This window comes from Gasterosteus aculeatus, chromosome 5, assembly GCF_964276395.1.
Source record: "Gasterosteus aculeatus chromosome 5, fGasAcu3.hap1.1, whole genome shotgun sequence".
In the NCBI taxonomy this organism is placed as follows: Eukaryota; Metazoa; Chordata; class Actinopteri; order Perciformes; family Gasterosteidae; genus Gasterosteus; species Gasterosteus aculeatus.
In genome coordinates, this window is record NC_135692.1 from 12,068,766 (window position 1) to 12,087,533 (window position 18,768).

An 18,768-nucleotide genomic window follows, 5' to 3' on the forward strand; every position below is an offset into this window, starting at 1 on the left:
GGTATTCACAGTCAAAATAGACAAATCTGTGCTGTCGCACTATTGAAAACATTGTATTACTGCAAAAAGAAAACATATAGACCTCTTGAATATTTCGACAACGTGTCAGAAGGCAAAGGAGGACTTTCAGCCCTCACAACTATCTCCGAGCTGTCTCTCACTCCATGTTTTTTTTATGATTTAATTCAAAACATCCCGCTGCCCGGGAAATGACAACACTGCAGAGACAGCCTGAAGTTACACTTTGACGGACACGGCGGTCTATCTCTGCCGTCGACTTACAGCGGGGAAATTGTGACCCCGTGGTCATTTCGCAGTTGCCTTATCAGCGCCAGCCAAATGGAGGGAGTTAGATGGAGTAAGGGGATGATTTGTGGACCGGCTAGCACACTTATGGTGCTAACGCTGCATGCTGTCCACATTTTGCCAGCAGAATATGTTGTGCAAACGGGATGTTGGACTCAAATGCAATTTAAACGGGTAACATTAAGGAATAATCCCGCTGAATGTTTGAGAGATTTTTGGGGCTGCTCTATTTGCTCACCCAACACCAAACGAACCATTAGGACAAAGTTTCAACGTTGGAAAACAGGATTTCTTTGTTAGCACAAAGATAAATGTCAGCTTAAAGTTTATACAGTACAGGGCAACCTTTTAGTCTGTGATCCCAGTGAGGAGATAAAATCCGCTGGGTGCAACCTTTACAGGGGGGTTGGGGGGGGGGGGGGGGTCTTCATTGCTACCTAACTCCTCGAATCAGTGGCAGAAAATCCATATCCTCTTAAAGAGAGGGAGTCACATCAAATAACAGATATATGAAATCCATCTTGTTTCTGAACTTGTTTTTGTAGGAAACGGATCAATGTTAAGGCTTCTCCTTGAATGGCACACAGTGACAAAAAATAAAATAAATTAAGGTTCAGACCGTACTTTCATCCAATGGGAATGTCATTTTTACGAGTCCAGGCCTCATTCAATATGATATAATGTGGTGTCTACAGTCATATTCATGTAGTCAGCAACAAGTCTCAGTGTAGGAGTTACTTCTTCATAAAAAGGGTTGGATTTGAACATCTACTCGCGTTTCCAATGTTCTTACTAACCACAGACAACTCTGATCAAGTTATATTGACGGCAGTTCATTCCAAAAACGTTTTTCTGCAGCAGTGTTTATTTCTGACTTTCCTTGCAAATATGAAGAAATTATAATGACTCAGATCTTTATGTGTTTTCCTGATTAAGTCGCTGTATTCAATGTCCATTTACTGCAAGACACTGTTTGGATCTCTGTGCTTGATCTCTGTGCTTAATAATAATCTAAAATGAGACCCCCCAATATGTATTTTTTATTAATTATACTAATAAATATCCCTTTATTTACATAATTGGGAGTGTGCTTTGCTTTTCTGCAAGGAGTGCAGAAGTTGACGGAACTGTGCGCCTGGTTGGTCTCTCTTCTGACATGTCAGGTGCCATGTTTACGCAGCCTGTTGCCTGGCAACCCCTGCCAAACAGACTGGTGGGTGAGGGACGCTGTGAAGCACCAGAAGTACATGTTGTCACGAGGGTGTCGGTACAAGCGCGTGTGCCTGAACATGTATGTTTCGAAGCAGAACCAGAGACGGGGCCTTTTCTTCTTCAAAACCTGCTTCCTAAATGACCCACAATGCAAAGAATATCTGGATTAAATACTAAATTTGTAATTAGTGTAAGTAACACTACCGCCCACCCTGGATAGTAGAGAGTAGAGTTGGACTCCTTGCCAGCAGGTAATTGACCTCGGCTCTGTCCACACATCACATCCTTGTTACCAAAGTGTCACGAACAGGACATCTGTGAAAACATGAGATCATTAGTGTACTGACACCAATTTGCACCAACAATAACATACAAGACATCCATTGTGAAGGCGGGCCCAATGCCGTGAAGCGACATGTTGCATTTCAATGAAATGAGCGCAGTTCTCGCTCTGCCAAACAAGACCTACAGCCAGTCCACTTCTGCTCTGTGGGGAGTTTGTAAGACTTCATCTGTGAATAAACAGAAATCACTAACTGATGGTGGATGTTGACCAGCCGAGAAGGAAGTAGATGAGGGTGTTGAATAACACTGAACATCTCCTGTCCCTTAGATCGTGCGGGTTGATATCCGTCGTAGAAGTAAATTATCACAAGTGGGAATTGATAAGCCTTTGATGAAAAATAACTGAAGAGATTCCACCTGACCTTAAAAAAACATGTGACATTTCCCAGCTGAGGAGCTGGATCCCATCCTCTACGATAAAGAAAAGGAGAGCATCTTATTTAAATGTCACATGGTTGGACGGCTCTCATATCATTGACGAGCTGCCATCGTCGTGAGACACCTTTTTGTTTTTTTTAATAGTGCACATGAAACCACAATGCACTTTACCGTGATATCTCATTAAGCCCTATAATGTCTTGCTAATAATTAAACACTCACATTTGGTGGAAAACGATTCAGCAGAGGAGATCACAAACCCGGAATTCCGACAAACGCAGCATGCTTTGACTATAATTGACTCTTCACTCTGCCCTGGAGTTACAGGAGAATAATGGGGCTGGGAACAGCTAGTTAACCTCCTGTCAGCTAATGCATAAAAGAGAAAACAAAAAACTCCTGCAATGTACCTATACCTTTTCCTCGGGGAGGGAACGGAGGGGCTTCAAGGTGGGAATTGTTACACTAAGTGATTTTATTAAGTGGAACACCTACTGAGAACTCAATCTGTCACGCAGAGATTGTTTGACGCAAATTATACATAATTCCCCTTGCATGACAAAACATCTATAACCCGCCCACCCATACAGCATATTTCAACAGGTGCACTGCGCCATACGGTCAACAAATAGCTGGATACCCGTAAATAAAATTGCTCAGCAAGTAATTGACAAATCATGGAGAATAACATAATGATTTGCGTATATTGGATTCCATGGTGGGTGAAATGAAAGATGCATTAAAGAATGTACTGAAAACGGAGGTTGTAATACTGATTTACAGCCAAGTCTCTAAGGAACCCAGAAAAGAGAATAGCCAAACATCTTGGATGGATTATGCAGCACGCTTTCTTTTCTGAATAATGTAGATAATAATCCTAAGATTTTTTTTATAAAAACCGTCAAACCATTATTTATTTTTTATCTTACCGGGATAGTATTATTGACCTTTTAAATCTCTTTTTAGAGATATCATTATTAAATGGTCTGTAAAAAACTGTGAACGTTTTTGACATGATATCTTATGTTTATTGAATATGAGTTGAAATGATGTTTGGTTGCCTAGTTGGTCCAAAGGGCAAAAGAAATCAGCATCATTGTGTTTAATTATTATTCATTCAAGCTATGTATGTTCAAGTACCAAATTTTATTTATGCTTTTTAAGATAACATGTTTTTGTGATTCAGTAGGTAGATTTTGTACCTTTCAATCACTTTTTTTTCATCTGGGGGGTCGGGGTCGGGGATGAGGGTGGGAGTGTAGTACGACTCATCTTTTGGAAACAGATGCGTGATGCCCTCCAAGGTTTCTGGTTTCTCAAAGTCTGCCCCTGAGCCCTAACCCTATCCAATTTGTATCATTGTTACCATGACAACCAAGGTATCCAAGCCAAAGCCACGATGTTCTTCGAGCCCTGACCATATAGATTTTTTTTCCAAACCCTAACTGTGTTACATCACAAAGGTGATTCTTTTCATTCTATCAGTGATTTGAAACAGATTCTGGTCGTTCCAGAGGTCACAGACCAACCGCGTATTTTAATGTTTGATTTGAAGGACTTTTTGAAAAGCCTCATTAAATGTGAATGTGCCGTTTGAAAAATATTTTTTTTACGGATCTCACACATGTAACCAAACTTCATCGATCAGAAGACTGGCAAATGTTTGGGAGAGGATAATATTCCTTTATCATTTGTGGTAGAATTTCGAAATCTGACTTTTGAGGTTGTGTACAGGTGATTGTTACATATGATTTAAGATTTAAGTTTTCCTTTGTTCTAGTTGCGGTAATGTGGCCATTTCTTGGTTTCACATTATCGTTATATCACAATATTTGGGTTTTAGTTACAATTTTTTACTATTTGGGGGAATTCTGTATTGGCTGAACTACTTATAGATTTATCAAAAGTGATGAATGGATTAATTTTTCTTCTGTTAACAAGCAGTGTTCCTTTTGTGCTTTTCAGGAAACAAGAGTCAGTATCACGTCAGCGTAGCAGTGATCATGTTGTTCCTCTCAGTAAATTGCAGCGAAGGAAAACCTGTTTTCAAGCCCCTTGCCTCTTTCTCCCCCTGCACCGCCCCCCTCTGTCTCTCCCACTCCTTCACTGCCCATGGCCTGAGGGAACAGTTGGCTTTCTGAATGCTCTTCCCCCTTTGTGAGCACACATTGATTGGCTCTCTGTTCCCCCAAAAGCAAAGCAGCATGGGGCGCCGGCAGCCAGCTTTTCTGCTGGTGCTGCTCGAAACAAGTCTGAGGGGAAAAAAGAAACACAAGGAGAGGAAATCATCGGGAGGCTTCGGCACAACCTGTCTAGGTATGTCTGGTCTCTCTCTGCCTGCCTCCCCCCTGTAATGAGAATCAACGGGGTTTATCACATTTCCCTCATGTCTTTCTGTCAAATGGGGGAGGCAATAGGTGTCTCCCTGTTTGCAGAGCCCTGTCCCCCCCCCCCCCCCCCCCCTTCCCCGCCTCCACCTCCTGCTCCTCAGTGCCCTGCTGATTTCCTCCATCCTCTGCAATCCTATTTGTCGACCGTCACATCCCATAACACAACACAGTTGTTTGGGAGGGGCGCTTGGTAAAGTTTAAAAAACCACACAAACAACAAAAGCGGTTATCTATCATTTTAAGTTACATTTTCATGTTCAGCGAAAAAGTTAAATTTGCCGGCGCAGCGAGTAGACCATTAGGAATGCAGTGACTCCACCAACACCATCTCTCTGCATACCTTCAGATACGCCGCCGAGTTGCATGAGCTCTCTGTCCGCGGCAGAGCAAAGTGTGCACAGTGAACACATTTGGACTGGAAGACGGCCAGCGGTCGGCTGGTGGGTCGGTTGGTTGCGGAGGATGTGGGCCGGTCTCTGGAGCCTGCCGGTTGTTCATTCATAAACCAGGTGTGAACTGTAAATGAAAACACAGACATCTCCCCGGCTGAACTTTCAAAGATCACATTGTGCCGCTTGTTGGCGCAAGGGGCGGGACGTGCAGCGGCGGCCGCGCCATTTGCAATTCTCCAAGAGGGTTTGCATGTAAGAAAGGTGTTTGTTGAGAGATGCAAGAAGCATCTATGTCGTCCAAGCTTGGGTCTGAACGGTCCCGAATTTCAGTTTAAACACGAAAAACGCAAAGTAACAATGTGGAGAGGCAACAGTGTGGAGACGTGTTGTGTTGCAGAGATGTGTACCGAGATGAGCTAACCAGTTAGCATCTGCTTTTGGAACACCACTTGTTCCTCCATAGTCAGTCCCAGCAATGTCCAGTCGGCCCTCGGTCCAACATGACAGGATGGGGGGGGTGGAGGGGCTTGTCAATATTACACCCAATGCCCATGCGTTTTGACAGTTTGTAATATTAAAGGAAATGACTGCACAAGGACTGTAGATTTAGATTGTATGGACCCAGCAGAAGAGGGAAACAAAAACATCTGTTAAATGGAAGAAGAGATGGATGTTTACACTAAAACACTGTAGAGTTAAAAAAAAAAAAAAAAAAGATAGTAATCTTGTTGGCTTTTATTTACATATTTTGACAATTCCACCGTTTTTTTAATCAGTGCAGCTCGAAATCACAAACGAGCATCGTAACATCCGTCTAGAAACTCCATTCAGAAAATGCTGAGCCTAGAATCACAAATATCTTCAAGTGGTGCGCGGCAGTGTTAACCACAGCACACACATCACAGATGTCACAGCGTTTTGAGAGAGTAGGTGTCACAGCACTGTGAGCGCACAGGTCTGACAGCGTGATTCCTTTAGAAGAATCCCAGGGAAACACTGCTGGAAAAATGGTTGTACGTTTTCCGACCATTTGTCAGATAATGGTCAATTGTTCTGTAACAGTCAATGAGGATTTTCTATGTCTTCATATCATTGAGTGAAAGGTGCATCACACCCTTAAAATGTTGATCCTGTGACTATAATGACTCTAAGAGCAGGAGAAGCAAAAGACTTACTCACATATTTAATCACATGAGATGCCTGAAGGATACCTGTAGCTCCCCCAGCTGAGTGTGACAAGCTCAAGTGGCCTGAGACAAATTGGCGAATGGGAGGTATTTTAGGCTATAATAAGCGACAATTTAGGAAGTCTTATCAACTGAGTACCCGACGGCTGTATTTCAAATTGCCTGTGTGGTCTAAATCTTAACTTGATCTAGTTGTTTGATTGATTGATTGATACGTTGTTGCAATTTTTGCCTCGTAGGATTCCGACTATAAAGAGTTTCAGTTGTTGAAGCACATTTACACAACACACCTCATTTGCACTGCAGACTGCTAAAATAACTGCCTGACTAAATCATTACTAATTTTAGGTACAACTTGTCTCTTTGCCAGTGTGTTCTTTGTTTCCTATTATCAGGTAGCATTCTTCTACAGATGTATGCTTATTTAACGAACAGCTCAATAAAGCGTTGTTCTGGGTGTCCTCCACTCGCCGACTGAGGTGAATCACAATGTCCTGACATGACTCCCATCAGAGGAAAATGGTCACATGAACTAATTCAGGGATGTCCTGCAAGCCTGGAACGGGATGAGACCAATGCTCCCCATTCCCCCCTAACTTATGGACAGCTGGGGTGAATGCACAAGGCAGAATGCAGAGGGGGTGGATGGAGGGGAGGGGGGGGGGGGGGGGGGGGTCACTTGCACGGTGCCTTCTACCATAAGAAGAGACACAACTCAATTCTGACCCCAATCACATCCCGACTCTGCGGAGTCAATCACAGCAGGCGCGGGTGTGTGATTCTAACTTTTGACACGGGGCGCCTCGCAAACGGGTCACAGTGGCAGCAGCAGGTCAGCGTGTGCGCGCTTGCGCGTGTGCGTGTTCGTGGACCGGAGTCTGGATGCTGCTCGGCCACAGACGTCGCTCCTTGACGTCAGCGCGCGGCCCCAGACTGCCGCTGCCGCTGCTCGGCTCTCCGACATGTCTTTGTTATTCAGAGCCTTCCATCAGAGAGCGGCGACCTGCAAAACACGGAGGGCGGCGTCGGTGAGCGCCGAGGAGGATCGACGGGACGGCGGCGGCGTGTGCGCGGCTCAATGCGCCGCCGAAGCGGGGGCGTTTGTTTGTGTTTAATTGGCTGTTATTGTGGATTATGGCTGCTGTTTATTTGGTATAGTCGGAAACAGCGGCGGATTGCATATTGTAATTACCGTGTTAGTCGTAATGAAAGGTGTATGATAAGGACAGAAAATGTAATAACAATTTGTAAATTTGTAAAACGTTATTTTCGTTATTTTTGTTATTTTTTACATTATGCATTCTTTCATCCATATCAGAATAAATGTTTCAGTATTCACGATATATCTATATATCTATTTATTTCTTTCTAAATATATAAAATAATATTATTATTTTAATTTCTGTGACATTTCTATTAGAAGTCATTATTATAAATAATTAATTTTTAAAATAATCATTGCGTGCAGTTTAATTAATCATTAAAAGGAGACACAAAAGAAAATACTACTTGTCAGTGCTTTGCCCCCCCCCACAAAAAAAACAAAAACCACATCCGCGGAATGTGGACAGAGCCGCATGGTACCGCACATCGGGAGCGGGTCGCTCCGGCACATCCAGAGGACCAGATGGCCGCAGAGCTGAGCGTCAGTCCGCCTCTCTCTCTCTCTCTCTCTCTCCCCCGCTCTCTCTCTCTCTCTCCCCCCTCGCGGCTCCCTCCTTCTCCGCGGAAGGAGAAAGAATCCGCGACACGTTTTGTCGGCAGCCACCGAGCCGCGGGTCCCTTCGGTAATAGAATAGCCGATGTAATTTGACACTTCAACTTACTGCGCTCTCTCCGAGTCTATTCAGCTACTCGCCCGCTGACGTTGAAGCCCATTCCCGGTGGCCGTGAGGGGGGGAAGATATTTAAAAACAAGAGCCGAAAATTAACGAGGACTTTCTCCGCGTGATAACCCCGGTGAGTAACTGCAAACTTAACGGCGCCCGTTCCCCGGCGTGTGTCGCCTCGCTTGGCGTTTTGTCTCGGGCAAGAAGAAGAAAAAAAAAGAGAGATTGTTGGGTTTTTTTTTTTTTTTGTTTCCACTTTGGCTCAGATTTGTTTCTCAACAATAGAGTGAGCACTTGAACCGGCAACCGAGCAGCACCGTGATGAGAAAACCGCCGCTCTCTCCCGGTTTAACCGCCGGCCCGGCGGCACTGAGCCGGCGGGCTGCTGGAAGCAGGTTGTGCATTTCGTGGGTGAACAGATGCCGCGTTGATCTCCAAAAGCGTTCGGTGGCTTCGGAGGGCGACATTGTAGCAGCCCCGTGCGCGTTGTGTATCGCAGAATGAATCACGCCGTGTGTGTGTGTGTGTGTGTGTGTGCGCGCGCAAGGTTCATTGGATAGCATTTTTTTTGTTGCTTTTTATACCCTTTTGGCCTCTGATGTGCACGAAGCACATGTTTCATTTGAATCTAATGCGGGGTTTTGTTGCTGCGTGCGTGCGTGCGTGCGTGCGTGCAGGCTGCACAGCCGCCGAGGACCAGACAGCGGGCACTGCGGTCGCGCGGATCCGACCTCCAACGTCACGTCGAGCGTTTATTTTCTTCAACTTTGTGAGCGGCAGCGCACGTGTGCGCTATTAAATACCCGCGTAGTCACGTCAGCCCGGGGTTCTCTCGCTGCTGTGGCTTCGCGGGGGGATAAAACGAGCGGACTCCCCAAATGTTTGCTGTGTGGATTTGGATATAACTGGTTTGGCACTGAAAAGGGGGGAGAGGGGTGGGGGTCGTGGGTCATGTGGACCTGGGCTCATTTTCACTTACTGTACATCAATCAGTCCAGGAAGCCAAAAGCACGGCCAAGTGGAAGCTACACTCTGCTCCCACAACGAAGAGAGAGGGAGTGTGTTCATACAGATGTATTTCTGCTGGGGGGTGTAGGTAATCAGTCCCAACGCACGTGCAGATGTTTCTTGTCTTATTTTCTGGTGAGATGTCCAGGAGGAGCTCTTCCTGTTTTTTGTTATCTTGCATTAAAAGTTCATTCGCCTCACGTCCCAAATGTGTTTTCCACACGTGAGACCGCTTGGACCCAGCTTCTGGGGGTTCGTGGGGGGGGGGGGTCATGTAAGGCTTCTATGGTGTCACCAGTTTCTGTGCAGCGGAAGTCGGAGGCAGAACTCGGCCCCTTCGGTGATCTTTACTCAAACCCCTTTCTCACTCAAAACCTCCAACTTCCAGTGGCTTCTGTGGTGTCAGGCAGAGAAGGGAGGTTTTCTGTCCCGTCTCCCGTCCCTCCCAGTAACCCCACCTCTGTGAGGGGGGGCGCAGGTTGGGCTCCTTAATAACCATGGGGCAGACCCCACCAGGCTGACCTTCTTCTTCTGTTCGAGTCGTGGATGTTGAAACACCAGCCGGCAAAACAAAAGCCACATTGAAACCGAGATCTGCAACACCAGCACGCGTGCGTCTGGCCGCTGGAGTCGACCAACGTATTGACCGAGTTTCCCGCTGACCGATGAGAAGCTTCACTTTTTTTCGCACGGATCCTTTTTTCTTCTTCTTCATCTTCTTCCTTCTCTTTTTTAAAAAAACCTGAAGCAGACTTTTTTTTTTGGTTCTGGACTGCAGCCAGTCTGTGTGCGCGGCGCCCTGGATTGACAATAGCAACACGTTCTCAGTGCTGAGCGGGAGTTTTTGCTCTCGCCCTTCCACCCTCCCCGACGAGGTGAGAGCAAAGGCGGAAGCTGGAAATGGCTCTGCCACATGGGAAATTATTCAACCCTCAGATCCGAGAGGACACACAAGAGGCCTCATTACCTGCTTGCAGAAGGCCGGCCGGCTCGCAAGGAGAGCCGCTGTGTCCCGATTGGCCGCGCGCACCTCCTGAAACGTTATCCGTACCCTCCTTGCGTCTTGAACCCATGCACGGTCAGTACTTAATAAATGCTTTGTGAAGCATTTGACTTCCTGCGCCGTAGCTCCTCCCCCTAATGGTTAGCGGCCTTCTGCCGACAACGCGGGCGGTTCGATGCCGTATAATGTCATAACGTTATCGATCCTACTTGGGGCGAACTGTTCCCGCGTACCGAGGGCCCTCTCAAGCACTAAAACAGGAAGAAAAGACGGGCGGGTAAGCGGCCCCCGATGGCTCGTCCCCCCCCCCCCGCGGTCAGAGGCTGCGGGAGGTTTGTGTAGGTTTCGCTCAAGGTCCTTTTTGTGTTGTCTTTGCTCGAGTGGATAAACTCCGAGGCCGCTGAGGCTATTTTCAATGAGTGCAAGCGTGGCGCTCGGCCACTGGGCACTTGTAGTGGCTCGTCAGGTTTAGTTAGCTGTCAATCAGCTTTTGTTTTTTAAAATTTGTTTTTAAATTAATAGTTATGAATGTAAACACTAATATTAGTAATATCTTTGGCAGCGAGATTGTTTACAACCAGGGAAGCTTAACTAATCACATTTGCTCAAGCACAAATTGTGTGCTGCTTTACACCACAGCATCGCGTTTTTCTCATTCGTCTTAAAGAGTATAATTTTCTAGTATGAAAATACTGCATGCAAATCTTATTGGAAGGTATGACGCTCGTTGGAGAGGAAAATGTTGCTGATGAAGCGGGTCGGAGCCGTCAGGGTCCCTTCAGAAGACTTTCCCGGGTAAAAAGAACTTTGGGTCAGCGGCATGTGACCTTTTTGAAAGCGTGCAGCGGCGTCACAAGCTTCCCATGAGTTTCACCAAGCGGTAATTTCCCCCCCTCGTATCTTCAGATGGTCGCAGTTGAGCGCGACTAACCAATATTTCGCATCCACGCTGTGACACCAGCCGACCTTTAGAGGTCCTGACCCCAGGTTTCCGGCCTGTGATACAACAACAACAACAACAACTCATCTACTAAATCTTGTCTGACGACACTTCTTTATTTGAGCTACGATGTGACTTAGTAGTTCATTTTATTCCGTCACGCAAAGAGATCAGAAGTCTTTATCGACATTGCAGGATAAAACTGAACAAAAACGTCTCCAGCATCGTGTTGCCAAAAACTTCCCACGGGTTATTCTGCATTCCTCGCACGCGCGTGCGCGTTGATTTGTGACGCTCCGCGACACCGAGCCGCAGTAACACGTGTACCGTGCCAGATCTATCCGCCCGTGGGCTTTCCAGGACGGAAAGAATGGCCAGACTGTACCTGTCAACCCGACTGTTGACTGTTAAAACGGAGCTTCTATTTTGAAAACAGCGCTCGGGGAAAGGGAATCTGTGCGTGTTTTGGGTTCGCGCGGGCCGATGGAGATACAGAGCGAGACGACGCACGGGAGAGCCGCCCGGGAGTGACGCCAGACCACACGGCGCTTAATCGCGTTTGAGAGCGCTGCAGACACTTTTTTGCGCATATTTTCGGGTCGCATTGGTGATAGCGGTTGTTATTGTGCCGGGTGAGAGAGGGAGAGAGGGAGAGAGAGAGGGAGGGGAGGGGGATTACAGGAGCGGTGACCGTTTTGCTGGAGAGCAGAAATATGAAGCTTATTTGAGGTTTTGAGATTCGTCAGATCGTAGATAAATTTCGTCCTCGTGGACAAATTATGGCATCAAAAGTCTTTTGTTTTGCGGCTGCGGCCCAGGAAATGTGTTTTTGAAAAATCTGAACATTTGTAACCACTCGAAAGTTGTTTCCGTGGAAGGATGACCATTGTTCGTATTAGCACTGGATTTGAACGCGTCCTTCTGGCTTAATCCCACTGTTGACTCGCCTGCTGGGTAACACACTGGGTGTGTTATTTTTGCTCTTTTTAGGGAGCCCCTCTCTGCATAATCTCACTTAATCTAATCTATCCCCCCTTATAATAGACTGGGAGCGATGTGACTTTATAGAACAAGCTTTAGTGCAGATCCCTACCAAACAGACGTGTGTGCCGGCTACTTCCCCGACCCCTCTGGCAAAGCTCTTGTGAAAATGCAAGTGACCTCCGCGCCCCTTGTTAGTCTGAACAATAGGCCCGCCTCCTCTTCCAGCTGCAACCCTGCTGGAGGGGAAGTTAACCGGAACAGAAAACACACAAACTTGTGATTAATGGGTCTGAAAACTGTATTTTTGGCTTGATCCCACGGCTGCTTGGTGCACCAGGAAAATTCCCTCTTTTATTTAAAATATCAATTGGGGGCTCCGGTCCTCCTCTCCATGATGAATCTTCTATAAAATCTCCCATCACACACATCCAAACCTAAATATATTCAGTCTACTGTCGTATATGACTGAGAAAAGCATGACGACTTAAAACTGCAAAGTGACTCGCAGAAATGTGTAAGATATGGCTGACGTGAAACAATTACATTAATCAATGGATCGATTCTCACAGTACCTGTTTTTAGGAGGATGTTACAGTATCTAATGTCATCTGACAAAACCAGAAAAGTAAAAGACATCAATGAGAAAAAGGTTTAGCCTTAAGTACATTTATACACAACGAAAATAATAATTCATTTTCTGTAGTTGCATGCCTGCTTCCTGGAGATCTGGATGACTTGTAAGTTAACCAAGAGATGGCAATTCGAACCCATTAACGCTTTGCTCACGTTTGTTGCCATCAGCAGCGCTGGTAGTTAAACAGGCGAGTTAACGGGCGCCACGGAGAACCAGATCCAATCTGTGAGTCTTAACCCACGATGGCTATAATTGGGGCTTTTGAGGCCCCCAGCAGTCGCAGACTGATGCATGTTGAATGTGCCGTGCTGTGAGAAACACACGCAGATGATGTCACAGCGCGGCGCCGCACCGCTGAGTGGAAATGAAAGGCTCCGAATCACGAATAACATCCGGCTTCTCCAAAGTCTCAGCCTCTATGAATCCGACCCGGGGACCTCGAAGGGTCGTCAGAGTCCCGCAGCACGAGAAAGTGTGTCGCATGGCAGACATGTTTCCCCTCTTCAGGTTTCAGACCGAGGGACTAAGCAGCTGCTCTGGGAACGTAGCAAATGTCTCAAGAGGTGTAATCGCACTATTCAAAAAGAAAAGGAAGAAAAAATGAGGTGCTGTGAAGGGGGGGGGGGGGGGGGGGGGGGGTTACAAATTCTAGAGCCGCTCCGGAATTTTTTTTTTTAATTTTGCTACGAGAAAAAGAGATCCACACCTCAGAGTAATGAAGGTGGTTCAACATAGCCCGCGGGGGGGGGGGGCGGGGGGGGCATATCTCATTGTTCTCTGACAGGGAAAATTAACTGGGATTTACTAATACAGAGAGAATGTACCCCCCCCCCCCCCCCCCCCTCACCCTCATTCTCTCTCGCTCTCAAAGTAAAAAGGTCCGAGGGTAATCTCTTTCCCCAGCAACACTCACAACCCCCCCCACACCCCCACCCCGCCCCTCCGGATCCCACCCCCGACCCCTCGACTGCACCCGAAAGCAACAATGTCAACTGCTTTTGAGTGTTGCCATCAAGACGTAAAACACAAGTAGATGGAACCCCCCCCCCCACCGGCGGGTCGCACAGTTTCTCTTTCGTCTGTTGCCCGATGCCGCCAGGCGAGAGGCTCCTAGTGGAATATTGTTTTGCATTTCACCTGTTTTGTATTTGCGTGGTCGCTTTGACAACAGCCCCCGACGTGACACACGGCCAAGAGGCCTCACTGCGACTCCTAATGACGCCACTCGTCTTTGACACGGTTCTGAAGTGGGTTTTGTTTACGGCACTTAACTTTAACTTAAGACCCAGAAAGTCCTATTGTTTGATCAGAGCTGCAATGATTTCATTAGGTAGTGATACATTATTAGTAATAATAAGTAAGTAAGTCGTTTTGATGATCAATCAATTGGTTTGAGTTGTTGTTCAAGAAGAAAAAGGAACCGCTTTCCAAATCTATTTTATGGTTTATAATATTTTTGAATTGTCAACAAAAAAGACATTTTATAAAAAGGGTAATTGTCTAAAAGATCAAATAAGAGACAATAAAAGTAATTGCTAGTTTCAGACGTATTTGATTGACACGGCTCTGCATTCTCTTTTTAATGGGAGGATTCGCGGCTCTGTTTCTTTTCATTATCTGAACGTTCTGTATCTTTTGAGTGTAGAAATGTAAAAAAACAAGCTATTTGAAGATCATCATTCATTATTTATTCATGCCAAATTTCAAGGAATAGACTTTAACTGACCAGAAGCCTTTATGAGATATTAATGGAAATACTCGTGGAGAGTGCTATTGTTCCTTTGACATAACTAGTGTCAAACTTTGTTGTCGCTCAGAGGATGAACTTCAACACGTCATTTAGACCTCGTTGATTTGCTTCACTTCATTTTCCCCACTTTCTGACAAATGTAAAGAGACACACACACTCTCCTCTCAGCAGATACAAGTGCAGGATTGTTTATTTGTTACAGAAGCCGTGGGAGAATCACCAGACCGTCGTGACAGCATTTGTTTACTGAGCTTCAGATTGCTCCCCTTTTTTCTCCCGCTGGTTAAAAGGAAACCGTCCGACCGATGATGAAGCGCAGACAGCAGCAGCACCCACGGGCCCGTGTGTGTGTGTGTGTGTGTGTGTGTGTGTGTGTCAGCTTACACCGCCCCTTCCGTCCAGCGCGTGGGGGGTGTGTGGGGGTGTGTGTGCGGGCGGTTACCCAGGTGCAAGCCGTGCATCACAGACCGGAGCTGATACACTAACGCGACAGCTGCGAGCAGTGAAAGAAGGAGCGTGACTCCCGGCGCCCCCCTCCCCCCCGGACGGGGTGGAATACGTTGACCCCCCCCCGGAGCATCCGATCGATGCATTTTTGGGGCAGATAGTGCTCGCTTGAAATCCTAAGGCGCCTCGGTCCTTTCCTCCATTGGACCTTTTCTTTTGATGTGAAAAGTTCCGCGTGTGAGAACACGAGCCGCTCCAAAACGTCAACAAACTAATGCTAGCGCTGCTCCGTGGGGGGGTGGGGGGGGGGGCGCGCTCTCGAAGCATGATGGGAACTGTAGTGCCAGAGCGAACGGCAGATTAAACGGAACCGAGTCAAAGCACGTACCATCGGATCGTGCACAGAAAGTGCCTTAAGAACATGAATCCTACAGCGGTGACGGCAAAAAAAAACAGATTTCTGAAGCTCCCCCGTGCGAGAAGAGATCGCCTCGCGTTCCGATAGTGACCACAGATCTCTGCCGCCGGTGAACGGCCACCAAAGGGGAAGCGAAAGCGCGCACGCGGCCGCACTTCCTCACTGCTGTTCACAGGCGGCGATTGCGTAAGCATCCTCACTCTGTGGGTACCAGACGGAGAGGAGCCGTGATTGACCGGATTCACACACGTTCTACTCCTCCTTGGCAAACACCTTGTGGCCAAACGGGTCCCGCCGGCCCCTTCGGAAACGTTTACGGCGCCCGCTATTTTTGACCCATCTGCTTGCAGAGGAGGACGGCGTGATGGAGTCACAGGCGCTGAGGTGTGAGGCTGCGCCCGCGATGCGGCTTGTCATGTTGGGCGTGTGGGTGGGGGTGAGGGGAGGGAGGGAGGGGGAGAGAGATGTCTCACCTGAAGGCTCAGCATCCGGCTCGTCGCCATGGAGGTCGCCCGTTCCACTAATGTGCGACACATTAGCATGGAGGATGATGGAAGAGTGTGTGTGTGTGTGTGAGGGGTGGGAGGAGTGGGAGGGTTTGACGTCTTTGATGATGATGAAGAAGAAGAAGAAGAGAAGAAGATATCCTTGTTCTTGACTCATAGTGTAAACACCTTCAGCCAGATAAAATAGTCTAAGGTCGGAAATATCTCAGCTAAAGTGTCTCATTCCACCTTTGTGTCTCCTCTCTCTCTCTCTGTCTCTCTCTCGTGGGTGTTTGTTAGGTAGGAATGTGAAATCTAATCTGGGCTGGCCGGTGGGGTTTGGCACAGTGGGTTTCTTTGGGAGAATCACTCTTATGTGTTGCCACTTTCTCACACTTGACAACTCTTTTGTCTTTTCTTTTTTGTTGGGAAAAGCTTTCTGGCTTCTACACAACTACATTTCACCATCAACACTTTTCACTGGAATATTTTAGTTTTTTCTTACGTCGATCCTCTGATGTCCTTCATAGTGACATAAATCAAAGGTATGCATCTATCAGCAGGACTTGGTCTCTGACTTTGCAGGAGTTGCAGCTTTCTTTTCTCTTTTTCTCTCCTTCTTCGTACTTCTGTGTCATAGAAGATCACCACACGTTCACATTTGAGTATCTGGTTTTTGATTTTTTTTTGGGGGCAAAAAGCAACAGATTGTTTTTCTGAATATAATTTTTTCAGCCTCATTTGAAAGCACGCCTTTTTACGATGTACTCGTCATTAGCTGCAGCTGCTTCTTTAAGAAACGCCGCACACTGTCGCTCTGTGCTTCCTCCTGACCTTGGATGTTTGAGGTCAAATGGCACGTTTGGTTCTGCTGCCCCAGTTCTCCGTGGGGACCGACTCAATTCAGAAAACACACCTGCTATCATCTCTGATACATCCCCTGATGCTTTGTGGCTTTGTTGCTGTTTAAAAAAAAAAAAATGTAACGGCATCAGCTGGTTTTGAGGAGCGAATTGAAAAAGCGAATCACTCGCGGCTGCGTGTCATGCGGCCTCTTTGTGTGGCACCGGCAGACAGAAGAACGCGTGAGCTGTAATTATATTTATGTTGGGCCCTGTCACAGTACATTTTGCCTGTCTTGTCATATTGTAAATCATTACAGCGGATTAAATGCCGGTTATGAACTCAAAGAGCTCCATGTGATCGCTGCATTTGTTTGTTTTTGACAAGCTAGTTGTGATGATATTAGCCGTACAGTGTTTCCCTGGATGTTTTCAATCAATTTTAATTGGGAGGAGATTGCGTAACGTCACCGACGTTTGCTTTGAAGGAAAAAAAAAAAAAACTTTCAAAAGGCCGGGCGGCCTTCCAAGAGGGGAAGAATTCCTCCTGAAAAGCCTCCGTGTTTCACAAACAATCCTCCACTTTGTGTTTTGTGATTTGACTGGGATCAAAGACGACGATGAGCAGCGCTCGGAAACTTCGAATCTGTTTTCTTCTTTCGAGCCGGCGCAGAAGAAGCGGTGATTCATCTCAATCAGCCGCTCGACGCTGGAACCGGGTAGACGTGTGATGAAAGAGCGATCCGGGGCCTCCGCGCGCTTCTCAAACACGCCGCTGTCCGGACTCGGAGAAGAGAGATTGACTTTACACTTGCTCGTGGCCGCTGGTATTGTTCCCAAATATCCCGGCGATTAGTCCGGCCCCTCATTGGCACGAGTTGCTCCCAAATCACTAAAAACATTAGTTCTGAATGAAGCTTTTCATGCCGCTCGCACGTCCGACGATCCGACACAACGACACTATTGTCGGGCCTCATTTCACCCTCGTAAATTTCCATCAGTTAAATCCACTCACGAGTTGTCATACATGTGTTCTGCCGCCTTGGGCCCACAGACTGGGTGCTTGTCGGAGCAGTTGCTTCATTTGTCTACAAAATTGCTTGTTTGGAGAAGCCCCGAATGTGGCATCCATCGATTTGTATGCGAATCACATCAACGCAAATACCTCCTCAAATCATTTCCCTAATGTTCACTGCAGCAAAATCACATTTCAGCCTTATTTATGCTACTGTCTATACCGAAAGACATCATTTCCTCCCGCGCCTTTTTTAGTCCTCTAACCTGCTGTGTTTAATGGATTCAGTGTTCCAGGAGCTCTAAGAGGGGAAAGTATGAATTATTAGTGTCATTACTCTGGCTTTTAATACGAAGCGTTTTGCATAATAAACAGTCACGACAAAGTCAGAAATGAATGAGTATTAAATTGCTAAACTGGATATAAGTCAAACTTCCCCTTTAGAAGCATCAACTTCTGATGGTGTCATTGCTCATTTACAGAGTATTTATTTTCATTACTCTTCACAGTTCGTACTTAATTGACAAGAGTGACACTACAGTCTGGAATCCTAAAGGGCCGAGTTGGATATTGAAGAGAAGTCTTTACTGTGCGAGTCAGTTAAAATCACAAAAGTTTCTCACTATTTCTAAGAAAGGGGGGAGGAGAGAGAGACAGAGAGAGAGACGGACGGGGGCGGGGAAACTGCTTCACGGGTGAAAGCCCTCGCACATGAATATTTAATGGTTGCATTTTAACCAGCCATAAAATCCAAGAGGATGTGGCTGAAAGAGAGCGGCGAGGAGTGTGCAAAGTAGGCTACATTGTTTCTTTATAGTCTGAGCCGAATGCCTGAAAGTCGTGTAGCTCTTTGCCGGCTGCACGGTGAAGCAAATATGTGGATTGTGTCTGGCTAATTTAAAGCCCGGGCCACGTTTAGAGATGTGTTGCAGCCTGTTTTTCGCACGGTAAGCAGCTCGTTTTACAGCATCATGAAGAAATGTTGTACCCTTAAGGGGCTAAATTGAAAATGTCTTGTTTTGACACTTACGGCACTCAGGAGAATGGATTTGATGCACTTAATCCATTTGGCCAGTTGACCAGATTCAGAGGCAACATCTTATCAATACACATCAATTCTAGCTTAATGGAGTTTTAGCCACCACCCCCCCCCCCCTCAAAAAAAAAAACCTTGTATATGTGTGACTCTTCAACCTCCTTCTC

General features: G+C 46.6%; 1 protein-coding gene across 6 annotated transcripts in view; it reads left to right on the forward strand.

The window, feature by feature from the left end:
- Nucleotides 1–7,827: 7,827 nt before the first annotated feature.
- Nucleotides 7,828–18,768, forward strand: part of LOC120819249 (zinc finger MIZ domain-containing protein 1) — a 90,972-nt gene continuing 80,031 nt past the window's right edge. For 4 of the 6 annotated variants that reach the window (XM_078103423.1, XM_078103426.1, XM_078103427.1 and 1 more), the window contains exon 1: nucleotides 7,828–8,169. The gene's annotated coding sequence lies outside the window, so the exon portion shown is untranslated. Of the gene's footprint in view, nucleotides 8,170–18,488; nucleotides 18,513–18,768 lie in introns of those variants that run through there. The other 2 variants (XM_078103429.1, XM_078103424.1) reach the window with 2 other exon arrangements.